At 41.4% G+C, this 21,074-nt stretch overlaps 1 protein-coding gene across 1 annotated transcript in view; it reads right to left on the bottom strand.

The window, feature by feature from the left end:
- Positions 1–19,999, bottom strand: part of LOC126263080 (uncharacterized) — a 303,789-nt gene extending 283,790 nt beyond the window's left edge. The window contains exon 1 of the mRNA XM_049960071.1: positions 19,913–19,999. The gene's annotated coding sequence lies outside the window, so the exon portion shown is untranslated. The remainder of the gene's footprint in view (positions 1–19,912) is intronic.
- Between the last annotated feature and the right edge of the window lie 1,075 nt (positions 20,000–21,074).

Genomic DNA, 21,074 nt, shown 5'->3' with positions numbered 1-21,074 from the left:
TTATCCTTAAAACTTCCTAATAAGCATACACAAACCATTTAATTGTGAAAAAAATTAGGAATATAGCCCATAACCTCTCTCCAGCAAAACCAAAATTACGGCATTAAATAAAGCCATATGAAAACCGTAGAACGTCTAAAGCATCATCATAGAATGGAGATCACTAAAAAAAAAACTCCAAAATTTTCAACCTAAACACTGTCTAGTGATACTCAAGAATCTGAATTGTTTCAATAGTCCCTAAGGCTAGACTCAACACCTCAGGTGCTATGCACGCAAGTCAGAATTTAGGTCCCATCAAATGTTTGCTCAAAATCTACAAATAAAGAATTAAATGTACTGTAATCACAGTCTCCAAAATATCTCTCACATCTGACAACGTCTTCTCAGTCAAGCTCCTAGCACAAGAGCGTTATAGTTCATCTGGGGGGGGTGGTGGGTTGTTGTCATCAATTCAACACCACAAGTTATCAAAACTGAATGAGCCATTAAATTGTGCCAGTGTCTAGTCTAGAACACTATCAACTCTTCTATAAGAGCACTAAAGTTCCAGACATGCATTTCTTCTCCAATAATAGACTTTTCAATCCCAAGAAAATATTTGTCACATGTCCATTTATATTCTACACAACAAACATATGTTCAGTGATCCAAAAACCAAACCTTGAAGATCAAACACCATAAACACAAACGTGAATTAAGAATGAAGTTTAAGATTGCAAAAACCAGCTCTCAGACAGAGGACGTATATTTCAAAATCCCACTAGAAAATGTGGCCAGGATTAACATAATGAAGAGTTTAACATAAGAATGTTATTCCAGGTCAAATTAATCTCACAACAATTACTTTCTACCCATTCCCCTTATAAACATGCATGTGTAACGAAAACAAGTATCACTGTACGTTTAAACTTAAATGAGAAAATGCTGACTGTCCAAAGTTTCAAAATCTCTCATAAATTATCGACCCTCTCCTGTTTCAGTTCGCACACTTCTTGTCATACATAATCATTTATTAAATGTGGTAAAGTGCTCGCCTCCCATGCAAGTGGGCCCAGGTTCGATTCTCGTCCGGGTTGGAGATTTTCTGCGCTCGGGGACTGAGTGTTGTGTTGTCGTCATCATAATTCCATTCTCATCACCGGCGAGCAAGTCACCCTATGTGGTGTCGACTGAAATAAGACTTGCACTTTGCAGCCGAATTTCCCCGTATGGGGCTTACCGGCCAACGATACCATACAGTCATTACCATTCATTACCATTCATTACCATTTATAAACTGGACTACCCTTCAGACACGAGTAACAAATGAAAACTGTCTCACAGTGTTATGCCAGTTTTGGAAAGCAACTGTCATTAGGTACCAAAAAAAAAAAAAAAAAAAAAATCACTCTCCGGGATGCACTTATTTTCCACAGCTACAATCTCACGACACTTTTACACGAAAATTATTCTTCAAATTATTTACTTCAGAAACATTAGAATGTTATTTTGCGCACCATCTCTGTGGTTAACCCATAAAATATTTTACTGGACTTTGAGATATGTTCTTCTAATTCCCTTTCCTGTTCTTCGGAAAATGTAGCCTTACGTCCAGGGCTTGGTTGCTGTATAAGTTCGTTCTTGATATGGTCGTGTACAGCACTTTTTGGAACAGAGTAAGCAGCAGTTACTTCTCCTATTTTATTTTATTTTTATGAATCATCAGTCTTCTGACTCGTGTGATGCTACCCGACTCGAATTCCTCTGCTGTGTCAACCTCTTCGTTTCAGAGTAGCACTTGCCGCTTGCTTCTCAATTATTTACTGGATTTTTTTCCAATCTTTATCTTTATCTACAGTTTTTTCTCTCTACAGTTTCCTCTAGTGCCGTAGAAGTCATTCCATGATGTCATAACAGATGTCCTATTATCCTGTCCTTTCACCTTGTCAGTGTTTTCCACATATTCTTTCCTCTCGGATTCTGCGCAGAACCTCCTCATTCCGTACCTTATCAGTGCAAATTCGTCTATAGCACCACATTCTCTTCTGTTCCGGTGATCCCACAGCCCATGTTTCACTACCCTACAATGTTGTACTCCAAACGCACATCTTCCTCAAATTAAGGCCTACGTTTGATATTAGTAGAATTCTCTTGACCAGGAATGCCCTTTTTGCTAGTGCTAGTGTCCTTTTGGTGTCCTCCTTGCTCAGTCGTCATTTGTTATTTTGCTGCCTAGATAGTACAATTCCTTTATTTCGAATACTTCTTGACCATTAATACTGATGACAAGTTTCTAGTTGTTCTCATTTCTGCTATTTCTCATTACCTTCGTCTCTCTTCGATTTACTCTCAATCCGTATTGTGTACTAATTATGCTGTTCATTCCAATCAGCAAGGCATGTAATTCTTCTTCTCTCTCATTCAGGACAGCAATGTCACCAGCGAACCGTGACATAGCTATCCTTTCACCTTGAATTTTAATCCCACTCCTGAACCTTTCTTTTATTTCCGCCGTCTTCGATGCACAGATTGAATAGTAGGCTTGAAAGGCTGCATCCCTGTCTTTCACGCTTTTGAATCCGAGCACTTCGTTCTTGATCCTCCACCCTTACTATTCCCTGTTGGCTCTTGTACATATTGTATATTACCCGTCACTCCCTATAACTTACCCATATTTTCCTCGGAATTTCGAACATATTGCACCATTTTATATCGTCGAACGCATTTTCCAGATGGATAAATCCTATGAAAGTGTCTTACTTACATTATCACACGCAATGTCAGAATAGTCTCTCTGTTGCCTTTAGCTTTCCTAAAGCCAAACTGATCGTCATCTAATACATCCTCAATTTTCTTTTCCATTATTCTGTATATTATTCTTGTCGCAACTTGGTTGCATGAGCTGTTAAACTGATTGTGCGATAGCCCGCATCTCGTGGTCGTGCGGTAGCGTTCTCGCTTCCCACGCCCGGTTTCCCGGGTTCGATTCCCGGCGGGGTCAGGGATTTTCTCTGCCTCGTGATGGCTGGGTGTTGTGTGCTGTCCTTAGGTTAGTTAGGTTTAAGTAGTTCTAAGTTCTAGGGGACTTATGACCACAGCAGTTGAGTCCCATAGTGCTCAGCGCCATTTTTTTGATTGTGCGATAATTCTCACACTTGGCAGCTCTTCCAGTGTTGGGAATTCTGTGGATGATAATTTTCCGAAAATCAGATGGTATTTTGCCAGACTTACACGTTCTACACACCAACGTGAATATTCAGTTTGTTACCACTTCTCCCAATGACTTTAGAAATTATGATGGAATGTTATCTACCCCTTCTGCCTTATTTGATCGTAAGTCCTACAAAGCTTTATTAAATTTTGATTCTAATACTGAATCCCCTATCTCTTCTATATCGACTCCTATTTCTTCGTCTTTCACATCAGACAAATCTTACCCCTCATAGAGGCCTTCAATATACTCTTTCCACCTGTCCGCTCTCTCCTCTGTATTTAATAGTGAAATTCCCGTTGCTCTCTCAATGTTACCAACCTTGCTTTTAATTTCACCGAAGATTATTTTGACTTCCCGCATGCTGAATCAGTCCTTCCGACAATCATTTCCTTTTCGCTTCTTCACATTTTTCATGCAGGCATGTCGTCTTAGGTTCCTTGCACTTCCTAATTATTTCATTCCTCGGCGACTTGTATTTCTCTCTTCCTGAACTTTCCTGTACAGCTTTATCCTTCCTTCTTTCATTGATAAACTGAACTGTTTGTTCTCTTACCCAGCGTTTCTTCACAGTTACCTTCTTTGTACCTACGTTTTTCTTTCCAATTTCTGTGCTTGCCCTTTTTAGAGATGTCCGTTCCTCTTCAGTTGTTTTGCCTACTGAGATATTCCTTATTGCTGTATCTATTGCATTAGAAAACTTCAAGTGTATTTCTCCATTCCTTAGTATTTGCGCACCCATTTCTTTGCGTACTGATTCTTCCCGACTGATATCTTAAACTTCAACCTGCTCTTCATCACTGCTAAACTGAGATCTGAGTCTATATCTGCTCCTGGGTATGCCTTGCAATCCAGTATCTGATATTTGAATCTCTGTCCTACCAAGATATAATTTAACTGAAATCTTATCCAAGTATAACTCCTCCTCTTATGATTCTTGAACAGAGTATTTGCTGTAACTAGCCGAAATTTATTATGGAACTCAATTAGCCTTTCTCCTCTCTCATTCCTCGTCTCAAGCCGATATACTCCTGTATGCTTGTCTTCCACTCCTTCTCCAACAGTCCCCCATGAGTATTAGATCTTCATCTCCCTTTACGTAATGTATTACCCTTTCTATACCCTCATATACTTCCTCTATATCTTCATCTTCAACTTGCAACGTCGCCATGTACACCTTAACTATCGTTATCGTTGTTGATTTGCTGCCGATCTTTATAAGGACGACACTATCATTGGAGTGTTCACACTAACACACTCTCTGCCCTACCTTGCTATTCATAACGAATTCTAATCCCGCTATACTATTTTCTGCTGCTTGATATTACCCTACACTCATCTGACCAGAAATCCTTATCTTCTATCCAGTTCGCTTAACTGACCCCTGCTATATCTAATTTGAGCCTTTGCATTTCCCTTTTCAGACTTCTCTACCACATTCAAACTTCTGACATTCGACCCCCCCCCCCAACTCATACAACGTTATTCTTTCGTTGATTATTCAATCTTCTTCTCGTCGTCACCCCCACTTGGCAGTCCCCTCCCGGAGATCCGAATCGGGCTATTCCGGAATCTTTTGCCAGTGGAGAGATCATCATGATACTTTTTCAATTACACGTCATATGTCTGTGGATATACGTTATGTGTCTTTAATACAGTGGTTTCCACTGCCTATTTCATCCTCATATCGTTGGTCATTGCTGATTCCCCCGCCTTTAGGGGCAGGTCCCCACCCGAAAGACAACAGAGTGCCCTGAAACTCTGTATGCTTCTCCGCCCTCTTTCATAAGGCCGTTGATAGAATGAGTGTGACTTATTATGCTGCAAATCTACGGCCGCAAATGCTGATTATTAATCAAAATTTTAGCCGTACAGATTTCGAAACCGGGACGGAGGACTTTTCCAATATTAATCAAAGACGCTATCCCTAGGCCTCGGTTTGACCTAGACAACTCGTTTTATTCTTGATATCCTTCATGAACCATTGACGTTGCCGTTGGTGAGGAGGCTTGCTTGCCTCAGCGACACAGACAGCCGTACCGTAGGTGCAACCACGACGGAGAAGTATCTGTTGAGATGCCAGACAAATGTGTGGTTAATGAAGAGGGGCAGCAGCCTTTTCAGTAGTTGCAGGGGCAACAGTCTGGATGATTTACTGATCTGGCCTTGTAACACTAACCAAAACGGCCTTGCAGTGCTGGTACTGCGAAAGGCAGAAAGCAAGGGGAAACTACAGCCGTAATTTTTCCCGATAGAATGCAGATTTACTGTATGGTTAAATGATTATGGCGTCCTCTTGGATAAAATATTCCGGAGGTAAAATAGACCCCCATTTGTATCTCCACGCGGAGACTACTCAAGAGGACATCGTTATCAGGAGAAAGAAAACTGGCGTTCTACGGATAGGAGTGTACAATGTCAGACCCCTTAATCGGGCAGGTAGGATAGAAAATTTAAAAATGGAAATTGATAGGTTATAGTTAGATATAGTGAGAATTTGTGAAGTTCGGTGGCAGGAGGAACAAGACATCTGTTGAGGGTTATAAATACAAAATCAAATATGGGTAATGCAGGAGTAGGTTTAATAATGAATTAAAAAATTGGAGCACGGGTAAGCTATTATGAACAGCATAATGAACACATTATTGTAGCCAAGGTAGACACGAAGCCCACTCCTACCACAGTAGTACCAGTTTATATGCCTGCTGCCTCCGCAGATGATGAAGAGATTGAAGAACTGTATTATCCGACAAAATAAATTATTCAGACAGTGAAGGGAGACCAAAATTTAATAGTCATGGGGACAGAATTCGATAGCACGAAGAGGAAGAGAAGGAAAAGTAGTAGGAGAATATGGAATGAGGGTAAGGAATGAAAGAGGAAGCCGCCTGGTCGAATTTTACAAAGAGTATCATTTAATCATAGCCAACACTTGGTTTAAGAATCATGAAAGAAGGATGTATTCATGGAAAAGGTCTTGAGACACTGGAACGTATCAAATAGATTATACAGTGGTAAGAAAGAGATTTGTGAACCAGATTTTAAAGTGTAAGTCATTTACAGAGGCTGATGTGGACCACAATTTATTGGTTATGAAATGTATATTAAAACCGACGAAATTTCAGAAATGTGGGAATTTACGGAGATGGGACCTGGATAAATTGAAAGAACGGGAGTTTGTAGAGAGTTTCAGAGACAGCATTGGGGAACGATTGAAAAGAAAGGGGGAAAGAAATACAGTAAAAGAAGAATGGGTACCTTTGAGATATGAAATAGTTAAGGCAGCAAGGGATGAAGTCGGAAAAAGACGAGGGCTAGTAGAAATCCTTGGGTAACAGAAGGGATATTGAAGTGATTGATTAAAGCAGAAAATATAAAAACGCAGTAAATGAAGCAGGTGAAAAGGAAGTGCAAAATGACTAGGCAGGGATGGGTAGAGGACAAATGTAAGAATGTATAGGGGTAAGAGAGATACTGCCTACAGGAAAGTTAAAGAGACCTTTGGAGACAGGAGAATCACCTGTATGAATATCAACAGCTCAGATGGAAAATCTATTCTAAGCAAAGAAGGGAAACAGAGAGTTGTAAGGGGTACATGGAGGGTCTATACAAGGGTCATGTACTTGAGGGCAGTATTATGGAGATGGAAGAGGACGTAGATGAAGATGAAATGGGATATATGATACTGAGTGAAGGGTTTGACAAATCACTGAAAGATCTAAGTCGAAATAAAGCCACGGGCGTAGACAACATTCCATTAGAAGTACTGATAGCCTTAGGAGAGCCAGCCATGACAAAACTCTCCCATCTGATGAGCAATATTTATAAGACAGGCGAAATACCCTCAGACTGGAAGAAGAATGAATAATTCCAATCCCAAAGAAAGCAGGCGTTGACAGGAGTGAAAATTACCGAACTATCAGTTTAATAAGTCATGGCTGCAAAATACTAACACGAATACCTTACAGACGAATGGAAAGTCGTACAAGCCGAGCTTGGGGAAGATCAGTTTGGATTCCGTAGAAATGTTGGAACACGTGAGGAAATACTGACCCTGCGACTTATCGTAGAAGATAGATTTAGGAAAGGCAAACCTACGTTTCTATCATTTGTAGACTTAGAGAGAGCCTTTGGAAATATTTACTCTAATACTCACTTTCAAATTTTGAAGGTGGCAGCTGTAAAATACAGGGAGGGAAAGGCTATTTACAATTTGTTTAGATACCAGACGGCAGTTATAAGAGTCCAGGGGCATGAAAGAGAAGCAGTAGTTGGGAAGGGATGACACACGGTTGTAGCCTATCCCCAATGTTATTCAATCTGCATATTGAGCTAGAAGTAAAGGAAACAAAAAAAGAAATCGGAGTAGGAATTAAAATCCATGGAGAAGATAAAAAAACTTTGAGGTTTGCCGATAACATTATAATTCTGGCAGAGATCAGCAAAGGACCTGGAAGAGCAGTTGAACGGAATGGACAGCGTCTTGAAAGGAAGATATAAGATATACACTAAAAAAATAAAACGAGGATGATCGTATGTAGTTGAATTAAACCAGGTGATGCCGAAGGAATTAGATTAGGAAAGAGACACTTAAAGTAGTAGATGAGTTTTGCTATTTGGGGAGCAAAATAACTGATGATGTTCGAAGTAGAGAAGATATAAAATGAAGACTGGCAGTGGCAAGGAGACTGTTTCTGAAAAAGAGAAATCTGTTAACACTGAGTACAGGTTTTTTTAAGTTGCAGAAAGTCTTTTCTGAAAGTATTTATATGGAGTGTAGCCATGTATGGAAGTGAAACATGGGCGATAAGTATTTTAGACAAGAAAAGAATATAAACTTTCGAAATATGGTGCTACAGAAGAATGCTGAAGATTAGATGGGTAGATCACGTAACTAATGAGGAGGTACTGAAGAGAACTGGGGAGAAAAGGAATTTGTGGCACAACTTGACTAGAAGAAGGGACCGGTTGGTAGGACACGTTCTGAGGCATCCAATTTAGTATTGGAGGGAAGTATGAAGGTTGAAAATCGTAGAGGGAGACCAAGGCATTACATTAAGCAAATCCCGAAGGATGTAGGTTGCAGTAGTTATTCGGAGATGAAAAAATTGCACAGGATAGAGTAGCATAGAGTGCTGCATCAAACCAGTCTCTGGACTGAAGACCATAAAAACAACAACAACAATCCTCAATGACTCTCTCTAAGTCGTGTAATTTGTATTTGGTCTTTATCTTTCTTTTATAATTTTGTAGCATCTGAAACGAATGTGAGTAACTGTGTAGGAGTGATTACGGACGGTCGGTATTACCCCACTCAAAACTTCTGGCATTTCTGAACACGTAGGATAACGCAAAACAATGTTTTCATTTAAGGTTATAATCGCTTGATACGGCGATTATGTAAAACGTTGTTTAATTAGACGTTAATTCTCAAAAACGATACCGCGTTCCTAAGTTATACCTAAAATGTTATACATATACTCGATTTTACTCGCACGTTACATGAAATTACTGAAACAATACGAAGTAAATGTTACCTTGTAAAGCAAGCGCGGCGTCGATTCACAAATACGCTCATACTCGACTCTACGATTGCACACCTGGAAATATCTTCCATCTTTCTCCAACATAGCCAATATACTTGTCCGACATTATCCCACGTCCGTGATTCACTCACTCTCCTCTACTCAAGAAGGGGAACAGAAGTAATCCGCTGAGTTAGAGATACAGGTCACATACGTCGATTGCAGTAGGATTTTGGAACGTACTCGCATCCCATGTACGAACCTGGAAGGTAAATTTCTATTGAAACACAGTCAACAGGGATTCAGAAAATACAGTGTGAAACAAAACTTGCTCTTTATTCACACGAAGTAATGAGTGCTGTCGGCATGAGATCTCGAATAGATTCCATATTTCTAGATTTCCAGAAGCCGTTTGACATCATTCCGCACTAGGGACTAATCACAATCCTTGCCTATTGAGTAGCGCTTCTGTTGTGAGACTGGATTCTTGATTTCATGTCGGAAGGATCACAGTACGTAGCAATCGACGGAAGATCATCGACTAAAACAGAAGTGATATCCGGCGTTTCCCAAGAAAACGTTAATAGTCCCTCAGCGGTTCTGATCTACATAACGGATTTAGGAGACAGTCAGAGCAGCCCTCTTCGATTCGTTTGTAGATGATGCTGCCATTTGTCGTCTAGCAATCTCATCAGAATCAAAAACAGTTACAAACTGACTTAAATATGATTTCTGTATGGTGCAATAAGTGGTAATTGCGTCTGAATAAAGAAGTATTAGGTAATTCACACGAGTACAAATAGAAACACGTTAAATTTCGGTTACAGCAAGCAACACACAAACGTAAATGCTGTCATTTCGGCTAGTTACAGTTAGGAGCAGCTTAAGTTGCAACGATCACACAGATAATGTTGTGGGGAAGGCAAACAAAAGGCTGCATTTTGTTGACAGAACACTTAAAAATGCTACAGGCCAATACTATGCATATTTGTCTCTGCTGGAGTACTCCTATACGGTATGAGATCGTTACCAGAGAGGACTGACGGAGGACATCGAAAAAATGAAAGAAGGGAGGCCGTTCTGTATTATCGCGAAATAGGGTAGAGAGAGCCACCGATATGGCAAGCGAACTGCTGTGACAATAATTAAAACAAAGGCGTTTTCCTCTGCATCGAGATCATTTCATGAAATTTCAGTCACAAACTTTCTTCTTTAATTTGAAAATATTTTACTGTCGCCGTTCTTGATAGGGAGAAATGATCATCATATTACAATAAGAGAAATCAAAGGTCGTAGAGAGAAAATTAAGTACTCATTTTTTCCCACGTGTTGTTAGAGGGGTAACAGTAGAGAAATAGCCTGAAGGTGGTTCGAAGAAACCTATTCCAAGCACTAAAGTGTGAACTGCAGAGTATTCATGTCGATATAAATGTAGATATACAACTGAGCCAATTTATCTTCGCTGAACCTAACCTTGCATTTCATAAGTATTTGTGTAGACCAGAGACTTACCATAACTGTGTACTAAATTAGAATTTACAACAATCTGATTTTCGCACATGATAACAGAACGCTTCCATAATACGTTGAATCAATATAGCAGAACAACTGCTGCTCTGGAATTCTCGAGGTAAACTTACCTATTGGAAACTGAAAACAGTTTATTGAGGTAGAAGAATTATTTTCCGTCTGTACATTTCACACGATGTGAGAAATGGTTCTTATCGAAGTAATGATTTAACTGAAGCCACAAGATTATTTCCCTGATTATTCCTGTAAAAGGCAGTCGTGCAAGCCTCATTGCCACCGCAATGGAAAAGTAAATTTAATTTAATTAAGTTGATGAAGGAACAAAATGTAAATATAGATATTAAACTCTTCTTCAACTTATGATTATTAAATCCTAAAAGGGTAGATCTTTAACATAGAACAATAAGATTGATATTATAAGAATCACTTGGTACACTCATCACTGTCATAAGAGACCTGCTATCCAAGGTAGCCTTGAAACATGCAAAGTGCAAGAAATCTTTGGTGGATGCAATTTCAGCTTGTTAAACTCGATGACGAATCAAACACAACATGAAAACGAAACTGAAAGTGTCCGACATAAATCGTAGCCACATACCACTCCGCTGTTCGTTCTGCTTGAGTACCCATGGACTATTACTTTTTCATTATGGCTCACCACGCACGTAATTACAGACAAAACATTTCCTTGTCTTCCAGAACAGACATAAGGTGGTGTGTTGCGCGACCCAGTAAGCGAGCACAAAATACGAGATGGGGCGAGCACACACTAACTGGATAGCCTGCCCGCACTAGTCCTAGTGACCGAGCATAGATGCCGTGACCGAACACGTAGCACGTAACTTCAAACACACTACATGTGTCATTATCCGTGTGAGACTGCAGCCAGTACGGGCTTCTCATTTGTGGCGTGTTTCTCTCTGTAATCATGCAGCTCGAGGAAGCCAGTGCAGTAAGACGTAAGACTGAATCCAATATTTACAGATTGAAGAAACGGGAAGGTGTAAAAAGCCAAGTGTGGAGTACATTTCTGTTGGTAGTAGACGAAAACAGTGCGTCTACTGGGTACGTATCTTGCATAAACTGCTCCACATTATTGTGCTTCCAGTCTGGAACCACTCATTTAAAGAAACACAGTTGCAAGAAACCTCACAAAGATACAGCTCCTTCACGGATACCGGGAGTAATAGAAAATAGTATTACAGAAATGTGTGTTGCAATGTGTGCTGAAGATATGAGACCTTTTAATGTTGTTTCCGCTGAAGGTTTCAGAGAACTAGGCCAAGAATTAATACATCTAGGTGCGCATTATGGAGAAGTTAATGTGGCAGATGTCATGCCACATCCCTCTACTATAAGCAGACATGTCAAAGAACAAGCTGATGCAATACGAAACAGCATAATGCCTTCTGTTATTGCGGAAGTTATTAATAAAACATGTGCTGCGACAGTTGATATGTGGACTGATTCTGATAATCAGATGCACTATTTGACGCTTACAACACATTACATAAACACAGATTGGTCTCTTGTAAACAATGTTTTATTTGCAACAAAATTCCCAGACGTTAAGAAGACGGGAGTAAATATTATGAAAGAAATTGAAGAGAGGATGGCTGATTGGGACATTTTGCCGGACATGTTGCACAGTTTTGTTTTTGTCTCCGACCAGGGTGCCAATGTAATAAAGGCTTTGGAAAATCACGAAAGGATTCCTTGTGCTGCTCATTGTATAAACACAGCACTTAGCCATACTTTCGATGAAAATAAATTCTTCTTAAATCATGCCCCGAACGTCGCATCAACAATAAATACTGCAAAAATGCATTCTAAGGTACATCAAGAAAAGAGGCCTCTGCTCGTCTTTGAAATCATTGTTGAAACAAGAGGTCTGCACACGCTGGAACAGCTTGTACACTATGCTGGAATCCTTACACACTCAGTATGACGAAGTTGCTGCTTTGCTGACGGAAAAGGACTCCACTTACAGATTGCAAGTATATGATAATGAGCTTGCAGGAAAAATTGCGCATTTCCTGAGACCATTTAAAGAGGCCACAGATGAATCAGAAGGTGAAAAAGAACCGACAATCCAGTTAGTTCTATGGTTTCACAAACTGCAACAAATCTGCACAGTCAGTGACTCTGAATGTCAGATGAATAATTACTGCATTTAAAAGCACTGTTTCATTATGATACGCGATAGATTTATAATTAACTAGTGTAATTGACGTGTACTAACAGATATGTATTTTTTAACAGTAGGTACAAGGGATTAAAAATCGAGTCTTGGCATTCGTTTGTGAGAAGATTGTGATCACTTCCAGACATAAAATTGCTATGTTTCTTTGGCCGTCTTTCCGTGATCTTAATATGCTTGAAATAAATGAAGAGCAGGAAATTCTTAGCAATGTGCGACAAATGTGTGCTAATTACGCAGGTACAACATGCAATCATTAACATAATCGTTTTTGTATAGTTAGTGGATAGTGTATTATAGAGAAACGGGAATGTTATAATTCATATAATTCTTCATTAGCGTAAAACACCTCGTTTTTACGGGAACGTTTCGATGATTTCCACATCAGTTCTGTATTTCTTGTCTCTTTGGTTTATTATCATAGATCCTTCAAGTACTGTGTCATCACCACCCAGAAAGAGAGATCGTTTCAAGGAATGGAGGAACATCAGGTCATCCGCAGCAGATGAAGTAGATCTCTGCATTTTAATGCACCCCGGAGATGATGATGACATGTTAAAGTGGTGGAGCAGACATGAAACAGAGCTGCCAGGCCTGGCTGCAGTTGCAAGACGTATTTTATGTATCCCAACAACAAGCGCACCTAGTGAAAGATGCTTTAGTTAAGCCGGAATGTTACTAACAAATCGACGCAGCCAATTAAATCCGGAACGCGTTAGTGATTTACTGCTGATCAACAATAACTATAATTTTGATTATGTTGCAAACAAGTGAAAAGTATGACAAGTTACGTCTGTAAATGTTTAATGTTCTTTGTATGCTTTCTTTATAAAGATGGTTGTCTTCTAGGTTACAGGGAAAGCACTTATTTAATGTTTCCTATTGATGAAAGGAAGCCGGCCGGAGTGGCCGTGCGGTTCTAGGCGCTACAGTCTGGAACCGCGAGACCGCTACGGTCGCAGGTTCGAAGCCTGCCTCGGGCGTGGATGTTTGTGATGTCCTTTGGTTAGTTAGGTTTAAGTAGTTCTAAGTTCTACGGGACTGATGACCTCAGAAGTTGAGTCCCATAGTGCTCAGAGCCATTTGAACCATTTTGATGAAAGGAGAAATATATCTTCTGTTTGCAAATGAGACTCGTCTTCTATCCGAGATTGTATCGAAATATCATTTTACTTTCCAAGTGCTTTATGAATTTAGCAGTGTCACGTACCCGTCCTTGGAAACGTTACTTCTGTATTAAAAGAGAGAGAGACAGAGATAAGGCAGAGATAAATACATTGTGTGTGTGTGTGTGTGTGTTTTTCTCTGATTAATTCAATAAAAAATGTCGTTTGACTGGGGCCTTCCGTCGGGTAGACCGTGCGCCGGGTGCAAGTCTTTCGATTTGATGCCACTTCGGCGACTTGCGCGTCGATGGGGATGAAATGATGATGATTAGGGACAACACAACACCCAGTCCCTGAGCGGAGAAAACCTCCGACACAGCCGGGAATCGAACCCGGGCCCTTAGGATTGACATTCTGTCGCGCTGACTACTCACCTACCGGGGGTGGACATTAATTCAATTACAGTCACACTAATTAGCACACCACATCACATATAAGCAAAAGCACACTTTCACTCCAGAACAGAGTTGAACAGAATAGATTGAACACGATAACTTTGTTCCATTTCGAATCTGTAAGCCTTGCGGACCGTAACAGCATGATTAGTCCTCAGTGGCTGGAGGCCGCTTGCAGCTCAAAGATCTTAATCAAGTGAAACTATTATACCAGTAACAGTAGTTAGTACTGAGAGCAGAGTTTGCTCGAGGGTAATAGACGCGTAAAACATAATTTACGGAAGTTGGAAAATTATAATGGCCCAATTTCAAACTCCAGTATTTTGGAAAAAAAAGTGAGAGAGAGAGATCAATTTGACTTTCGAGATATAATAACTTGGCATATTGCCTTGATTAGCCGACCGGAGTAGCCGAGAGGTTCTAGGCGCTATAGTCTGGAACCACGCGGCCGCTACGGTAGCAGGTTCGAATCCTGCCTCCGGCATGGCTGTGTGTGATGTCCTTAGGTTAGTTACGTTTAAGTAGTTCTAAGTTCTAGGGGACTGATGACCTCAGAAGTTAAGTCCCATAGTACTCAGAGCCATTTATGAGAGCCTTGATTATGTGTTTTCTGCAAATATGAAGTTGGGTCATTCACTGTTTTCCATATGTGTGATATTATCTCTTACAGTAGGCATTCATAGTACTGCAAGTTATGATACAACACTTCTCACTATCAAAACAATGAGAACATAAACGTTTAGTTCATATTAAATGATCGATCTGTTTTACGTAAGTCTTGCTGTAGATACAGTAAATGTGATAGCACTATTTTTCCAGGATACAAATGCAAGAGACGTGATGGTTCTCATGTAAATGGGAATGTTTGCCTTGCCTCCAAACAATTGATATAGGTGACTCTTTCTGTTCAACTAGACCTCTCCTATATCACATTATTTCTATGTACAAATACGAACATGTGAACGTTTGCTGGACACTGAAATCACTTGAATTACTTCTGAAAAGAAGTTGTGTGGTATGGAGACATATTGTATCACTCTTCTGACCAAACACCACAAGCGTTAGAGGACAGTTGATCTTCACTGGATAAGCGCAATTGCTCAACGCGGTGTCTTATGGCTTCTAAGCTACAACCTGGTGGTGATGTCTGGGACACAATTGAAAAGACACGCTTGAACAGTTCACTCCTGTCATCCTGCCCAGTAATTCGTTAGCGTGTGCTTCAAATCATGTATGTAACGTTCAACAGTTGGTTATTTTCATACTAACGAGAAAACTAGCGGTTTACGCACGCAATGACATGCACATGGTTAATAGGATTACAGGAACACGAGGATCGCCGAGGTCGGGTCCCAGATATCCAAACTTGCCCAACTGTGGGTCCTGGCGAGCAGTGTTCCGCCTGACCGATGGCACACGCCGAATGCTTTCATAGGACGGCTCGGCAACGGCTTGCTGTTGGTTCGTGCACATGTCAACAGTCCATAGCTAGACCTACGTACTCACACATAACAAGAACGTACTCCTTAGCATGCAAAAGAAGGTACGTTTTAGAAGTTTGATGTCTTGCTTCTGTTTCAGTTCCCTTAGGGTTATAAATTTTTTTGCGGTTCGTCTGTCTTATGACTAGTTAATGTGTTTCGCCACGAATTACTCTTCCTCTGAGCCTCATCTGCAACCTAAGTCCTCATATATTTGCTGGATGTATTTAAGTCTGTATCTTTCTCTACTGTTTTGATCCTCTACAGCTCCCTCCACTGTCATGGAAGTTATGGTTCAAATGGCTCTGAGCACTACGGGACTTAACATCTATGGTCATCAGTCCCCTAGAACTTAGAAGTACTTAAACTTAACTAACCTAAGGACATCACACACATCCATGCCCGAGGCAGGATTCGAACCTGCAACCGTAGCGGTCACGCGGTTCCAGACTGAAGCGCCTAGAACCGCACGGCCACACCGGGCGGCCATGGAAGTTATGCCATGATGTCCTAACAGATGCCCTGTCATTCTGTCGAGTCTTCTTGTCAGTGTTTACCGTATACTCCCATTCTCCACTGAACCTACACATTACACACCTCATGAATCAACTACATTTCAACATTCTTCTGTATCACCACATCTCAAACGCTTCGATTTCCTTCTGTTCCAGTTTTTCCACCGTCCGTGATTCACTATCACTCAACGCTGTGCTGCAGCCTACTTTCTCAGACTTTTATTACCTTAGCTCTACTACCAATCAAAGGACCCTGTGCATGTGCCGCCTGCCACTGGTTGTCCAGTAGAACTATTTTACGCAAATAGCTTCAGTTACAACAAGCATACCTTATGACTATTGGGCAATACTGGACGATGCCACATTGAACTAAGAGTGACATACAGGGTGTTACAAAAACGTACAGCCAAACTTTCAGGAAACATTCCTCACACACAAATAAAGAAAAGATGTTATATGGACATGTGTCCGGAAAAACTTAATTTCCATGTAATTAAAAGAAGAATACGAAAAATGGGGTCTTGTCATAAACGTATCTAAAACAGAATATCTGAAAGTGGGAGAAAGTACTGTTAACGACTTACAGCTCGGTTCTGATACTGGTAAAGGGTATCATAATTTTAAGTACTTGGAAGTGACACTCGTCCAATGGTAGAAGTATGGATGGTGTAAATAATAAAATAGGCCAGGGCAAGCGAGCCATAAAGCAACTAAATGGTATTCTCTGGAACAAATCATAATGCGCGGAACAAAACATACCATCTACCACAAAATTATTGAAAGTATCACAACATATGGTGCAGAGTTGTGGGAACTAACTCAGAGGCAGAAAGATCGCCTGCTGGCTGTCGAGATGGATTTCTGGAGACGGAGTTGTGGAAATGATAGGATCAGAGAGGTTATGAATGTCAACAGCACAATCCTAGAGTACATAGAAAGGAAGCGCCTGGTATGGTCACTTACAGCGTATGCCAGACACAAGATGGCCAAAACGGGTATGGCAATGGACTCCACATCAAGGAAGAAAGCGCGGTAGACCTGCGAGATGCTGGAAAGACGACGTCAATCAATGGAGCAATGGCGGCGAGACGTCTTAATGAAGTGGACTGCAGTGACCGTGAACGATGGAGATTCGGGTGCGAGAGGCGGCGGCAGCCGTAGATACCTCGCTTATATATATATATATATATATATATATATATATATATATATATATATATATATATGCCCCTTTAGTGATTCGGCAGACATCAAGCCGATAATCAAGTTCCTCCCACACTTGGCGCAGCATGTCCCCATCAATGAGTTCGAAAGCATCGTTGATGCGAGCTCGCAGTTCTGGCACGTTTCTTGGTAGAGGAGGTTTAAACACTGAATCTTTCACATAACCCCACAGAAAGAAATCACATGGGGTTAAGTCGGGAGAGCGTGGAGGCCATGACATGAATTGCTGATCATGATCTCCACCGCGCCGAAAATTCAAAGCGTTTTGACTTTGTCATCGGGTGTCAGGGCTTGTAGCAATTGTAAACGGTAAGGCTTCTGCTTTAGCCTTTTCCGTAAGATTTTCCAAACCGTCGGCTGTGGTACGTTTAGCTCCCTGCTTGCTTTATTCGTCGACTTCCGCGGGCTACGCGCGAAACTTGCCCGCACGCGTTCAACCGTTTCTTCGCTCGCTGCAGGCCGACCCGTTGATTTCCCCTTACAGAGGCATCCAGAAGCTTTAAACTGCGCATACCATCGCCGAATGGAGTTAGCAGTTGGTGGATCTTTGTTGAACTTCGTCCTGAAGTGTCGTTGCACTGTTATGACTGACTGATGTGAGTGCATTTCAAGCACGACATACGCTTTCTCGACTCCTGGCGCCATTTTGTCTCACTGCGCTCTCGAGCGCTCTGGCGGCAGAAACCTGAAGTGCGGCTTCAGCCGAACAAAACTTTATGAGTTTTTCTACGTATCTGTAGTGTGTCGTGACCATATGTCAATGAATGGAGCTACGGTGAATTTATGAAATCGCTTCAATCATTTGTAATAGCCCTGTATGAATGGTTATTTAGTTTGGATCAAAATTATTTACAACTGGTTTATCTACATCTAAGATCAACAACGGTCGCCTTTACGTACTGTAATATTCTTGCTTATTACCTAGAATGTATGCACAAAGTAATCACGATTGTGGTGTCGAAGGATAAAAAATTAACATACGTTGGAAATTTGTGGTAAGCTTCAATGGGACCAAACTGCCGAGGTCATCGGTCCCTATACTTACACACTTATTAATCTAACTTAAACTAACTTACGCTGAGGACAAGACACACACCCACGCCCGAGGGAGGACTCGAACCTCCGACTGGGGGAGCCGCTCGAACCGTACAAGGCACCCAAGACCGCGCGGCTCATACGTTGAACACAGGAGCGTTACATTTTAGGAAAGGTGTAGTACAAGCAAACAGAAGGAAATCCGACAAGTCAGTTTCAGACGAAAACCATCACCCCCTGATCGACGTTCCTTGACAGTTTCCGCATCGAAAGTGCTGCGAAATAGTTCTCATCGCATGACCTTCGGTGCGGAAACTGTCAAGGGACGTCGATCACGGGGTGCGGCTCTGCAATGACTGTATGGGCTGCGAAAAGTCCCGAAAGAAGGTGTCCCACTGCAGCCCACGATCAGGAATATAGGGCCAGCAACAGGCGGCTTGGCAAACATTTGACGGTTTACCATAGTCCATCAAAGGCAGCACCACATCCGCAGCTACATTCATTTTGCACAGAATCTGCAAGAAATTCGCCTCGGTGATAGTGGACTATTGGTGCGTTTGAAACAGTGTTCCTATTCACAACAGCACCACAAAAGAATCCATGGAATTGATAAATTCTGGCGCAGTCTGACGAGACTCTTCGAGCTAGTGGTGACCTGAACTTCTCGTTCTATAGAAAATATTATAAACGAATGAACTTCGTCGCCACGAAGTGTCCTCTGTGCGAATTAGTGCATGGAAGATTTCTTGAAGAAGGAACTGGAGAAAGTCCAGCTGCACCCAACCTTTTTCTCCCGTTACGTAGATGACACGTTCTTCATTTAGTCACATAGACGGGACAGCGAAGGTGAATTTCTCAATAACCTCAACTCGCTTTACTCCAACGTAAAGTTTTTTCATGGAGGTGAAATTGAATCCTCCCGTGCCTTGAAATCCAGTTGAACAGAAACCAGATTGTAAGCCGGGACACAATGTGTACAGAAAACATACACACACTAATCTGCGTGAGGGCATTTTACGTACACTAGTTCACAGGGCTCGATCCATCCGGCTGTCCTCAAGCACCTGGAAACAATTTTGCGAAACAATTGGTAAGGCAACACGCACATAAAGCGCACGTTTTAGACGGGCTATGCTCAGATAACAGGAATACCGCCAGAAAAGTCAGCAGATTCTTGGAGCTACGGCCCTTGAGACCTTGACACTACTACCCACAGGCACAGTAAAGGATTAACTAGCCCTTCGCAAACCAGGAGTATAGAAAATTCTCTGACAGTGCGGCAAGGCATACATTAAGGCTGTATGCATGGAACAGGACGAGTGCCACGAACATAGACACACAATGTATTACGCCAGATCACCAAATCAGCCGTGGCCATGTAACAGATTACAACAAAACCAAGATACTTATGCAGTCTTCTTCTTTCTACAAGTACATGATGAATAAAGTCAAAGAAACTACTGTCCGAGATGGTCTTCTTAATAAAGACGGCGGCCTACAACTGAGTCAGGATTGGAGCAGTGTGCTAAACTCATAGAAAGCAAAATATTCCCGTACAGTGTATTCCGCACTCGACGGCTTTAGCACGGAGACTGGGGACCTTATTTCGCAGCTGGGCGTTGTTACCCTCAGCTCCGTCAACACTCACCGCAGCTGCACGGGCAGCAACAGAAGTAGAGTGCAGGAGGTGGTAACGGCCAGCGTATACAGGACACGGTCTGAGCAGAACAGGAGCGATCAGCAACCACCTGAAAGAGGCAACAAATGTCTTTGAGGAATTTTTGTGGAACATTTACGATATGAGCAATGGAGACAATTTATAATTCAGCTAGAAGGATATCTGGATTGTTTGCTTGCTTATAAAAACATATCAGTTCTTATTTGATGAATTCCTTGTTATTAAGTTTCCATGTAAAATCAAAATACTTTTAACTATTACATGATATTTGCGGTTGAACGTGCGCGGTACATGAGCCTTGATATAGCTTTATAACTTTAAGAATATAAAATTCATTTTTCACCAGTATGTAACAGCCATCACCCATGAGTCAAAAGGCACACTAACAGATCGACAGCCGGCCAGAGTGGCCGAGTGGTTCTAGGCACTACAGTCTTGAGCTGCGCGACCGCTACGGTCGCAGGTTCGAATCCTGCCTCGGGCATGGATGTGTGTGATGTCCTTAGATTAGTTAGGTTTAAATAGTTCTACGTTCTAGGGGACTGATGACCTCAGAAGTTAAGTACCAGAGTGCTCAGAGCCATTTGAACCATTTGAACAGATCGACACAAACAGTCTAGGGTCGAAGTACAATGTGCAGAACAAGTTGACAGACTCACGAAAGCGCGAGTAGGGCGTGTGGTATAGTTTGAAGTCAGTTTATTGGACCAAGTCACGTGGTCAGATAGAAGTTAGTCTACTATTTATGCTCCCTTGGATGAGTAAAACAATTATTCTGAGTCTCCGAATTACTGGAAAATGTAGTGAACTCTACTAAATGGATGACTTCTGCCTATGCTTGATGTATCGTATATAGTGATGGCAAAATATTAATATTTTCAGACTTCGTTTCGTTAGCTAATAATTACCGAGTAGGAGTTGCATGCAGATCCACAGATTTTCATGTGATCAGACACTTTAATACAGTCTGAACTGAGTGTATCCAAATGTAATGAACAAATAATTTTCTTGTTGACTCGGCAAACGAATGGTAACGAGATGGGGAGCTATTAATATCAATGGGGACTACTCTGGGAAGAAGGTAGAGCGGGCAGAGGCTGCAAGTAAGATGGGGTTGGACGTTTTAGCTGTT

The sequence above is a fragment of the Schistocerca nitens genome, chromosome 6 (assembly GCF_023898315.1).
Source record: "Schistocerca nitens isolate TAMUIC-IGC-003100 chromosome 6, iqSchNite1.1, whole genome shotgun sequence".
NCBI lineage: Eukaryota > Metazoa > Arthropoda > Insecta > Orthoptera > Acrididae > Schistocerca > Schistocerca nitens.
Note: the sequence above shows the minus strand (reverse complement) of the source record. Positions and strands in the feature narration are given on the sequence as shown.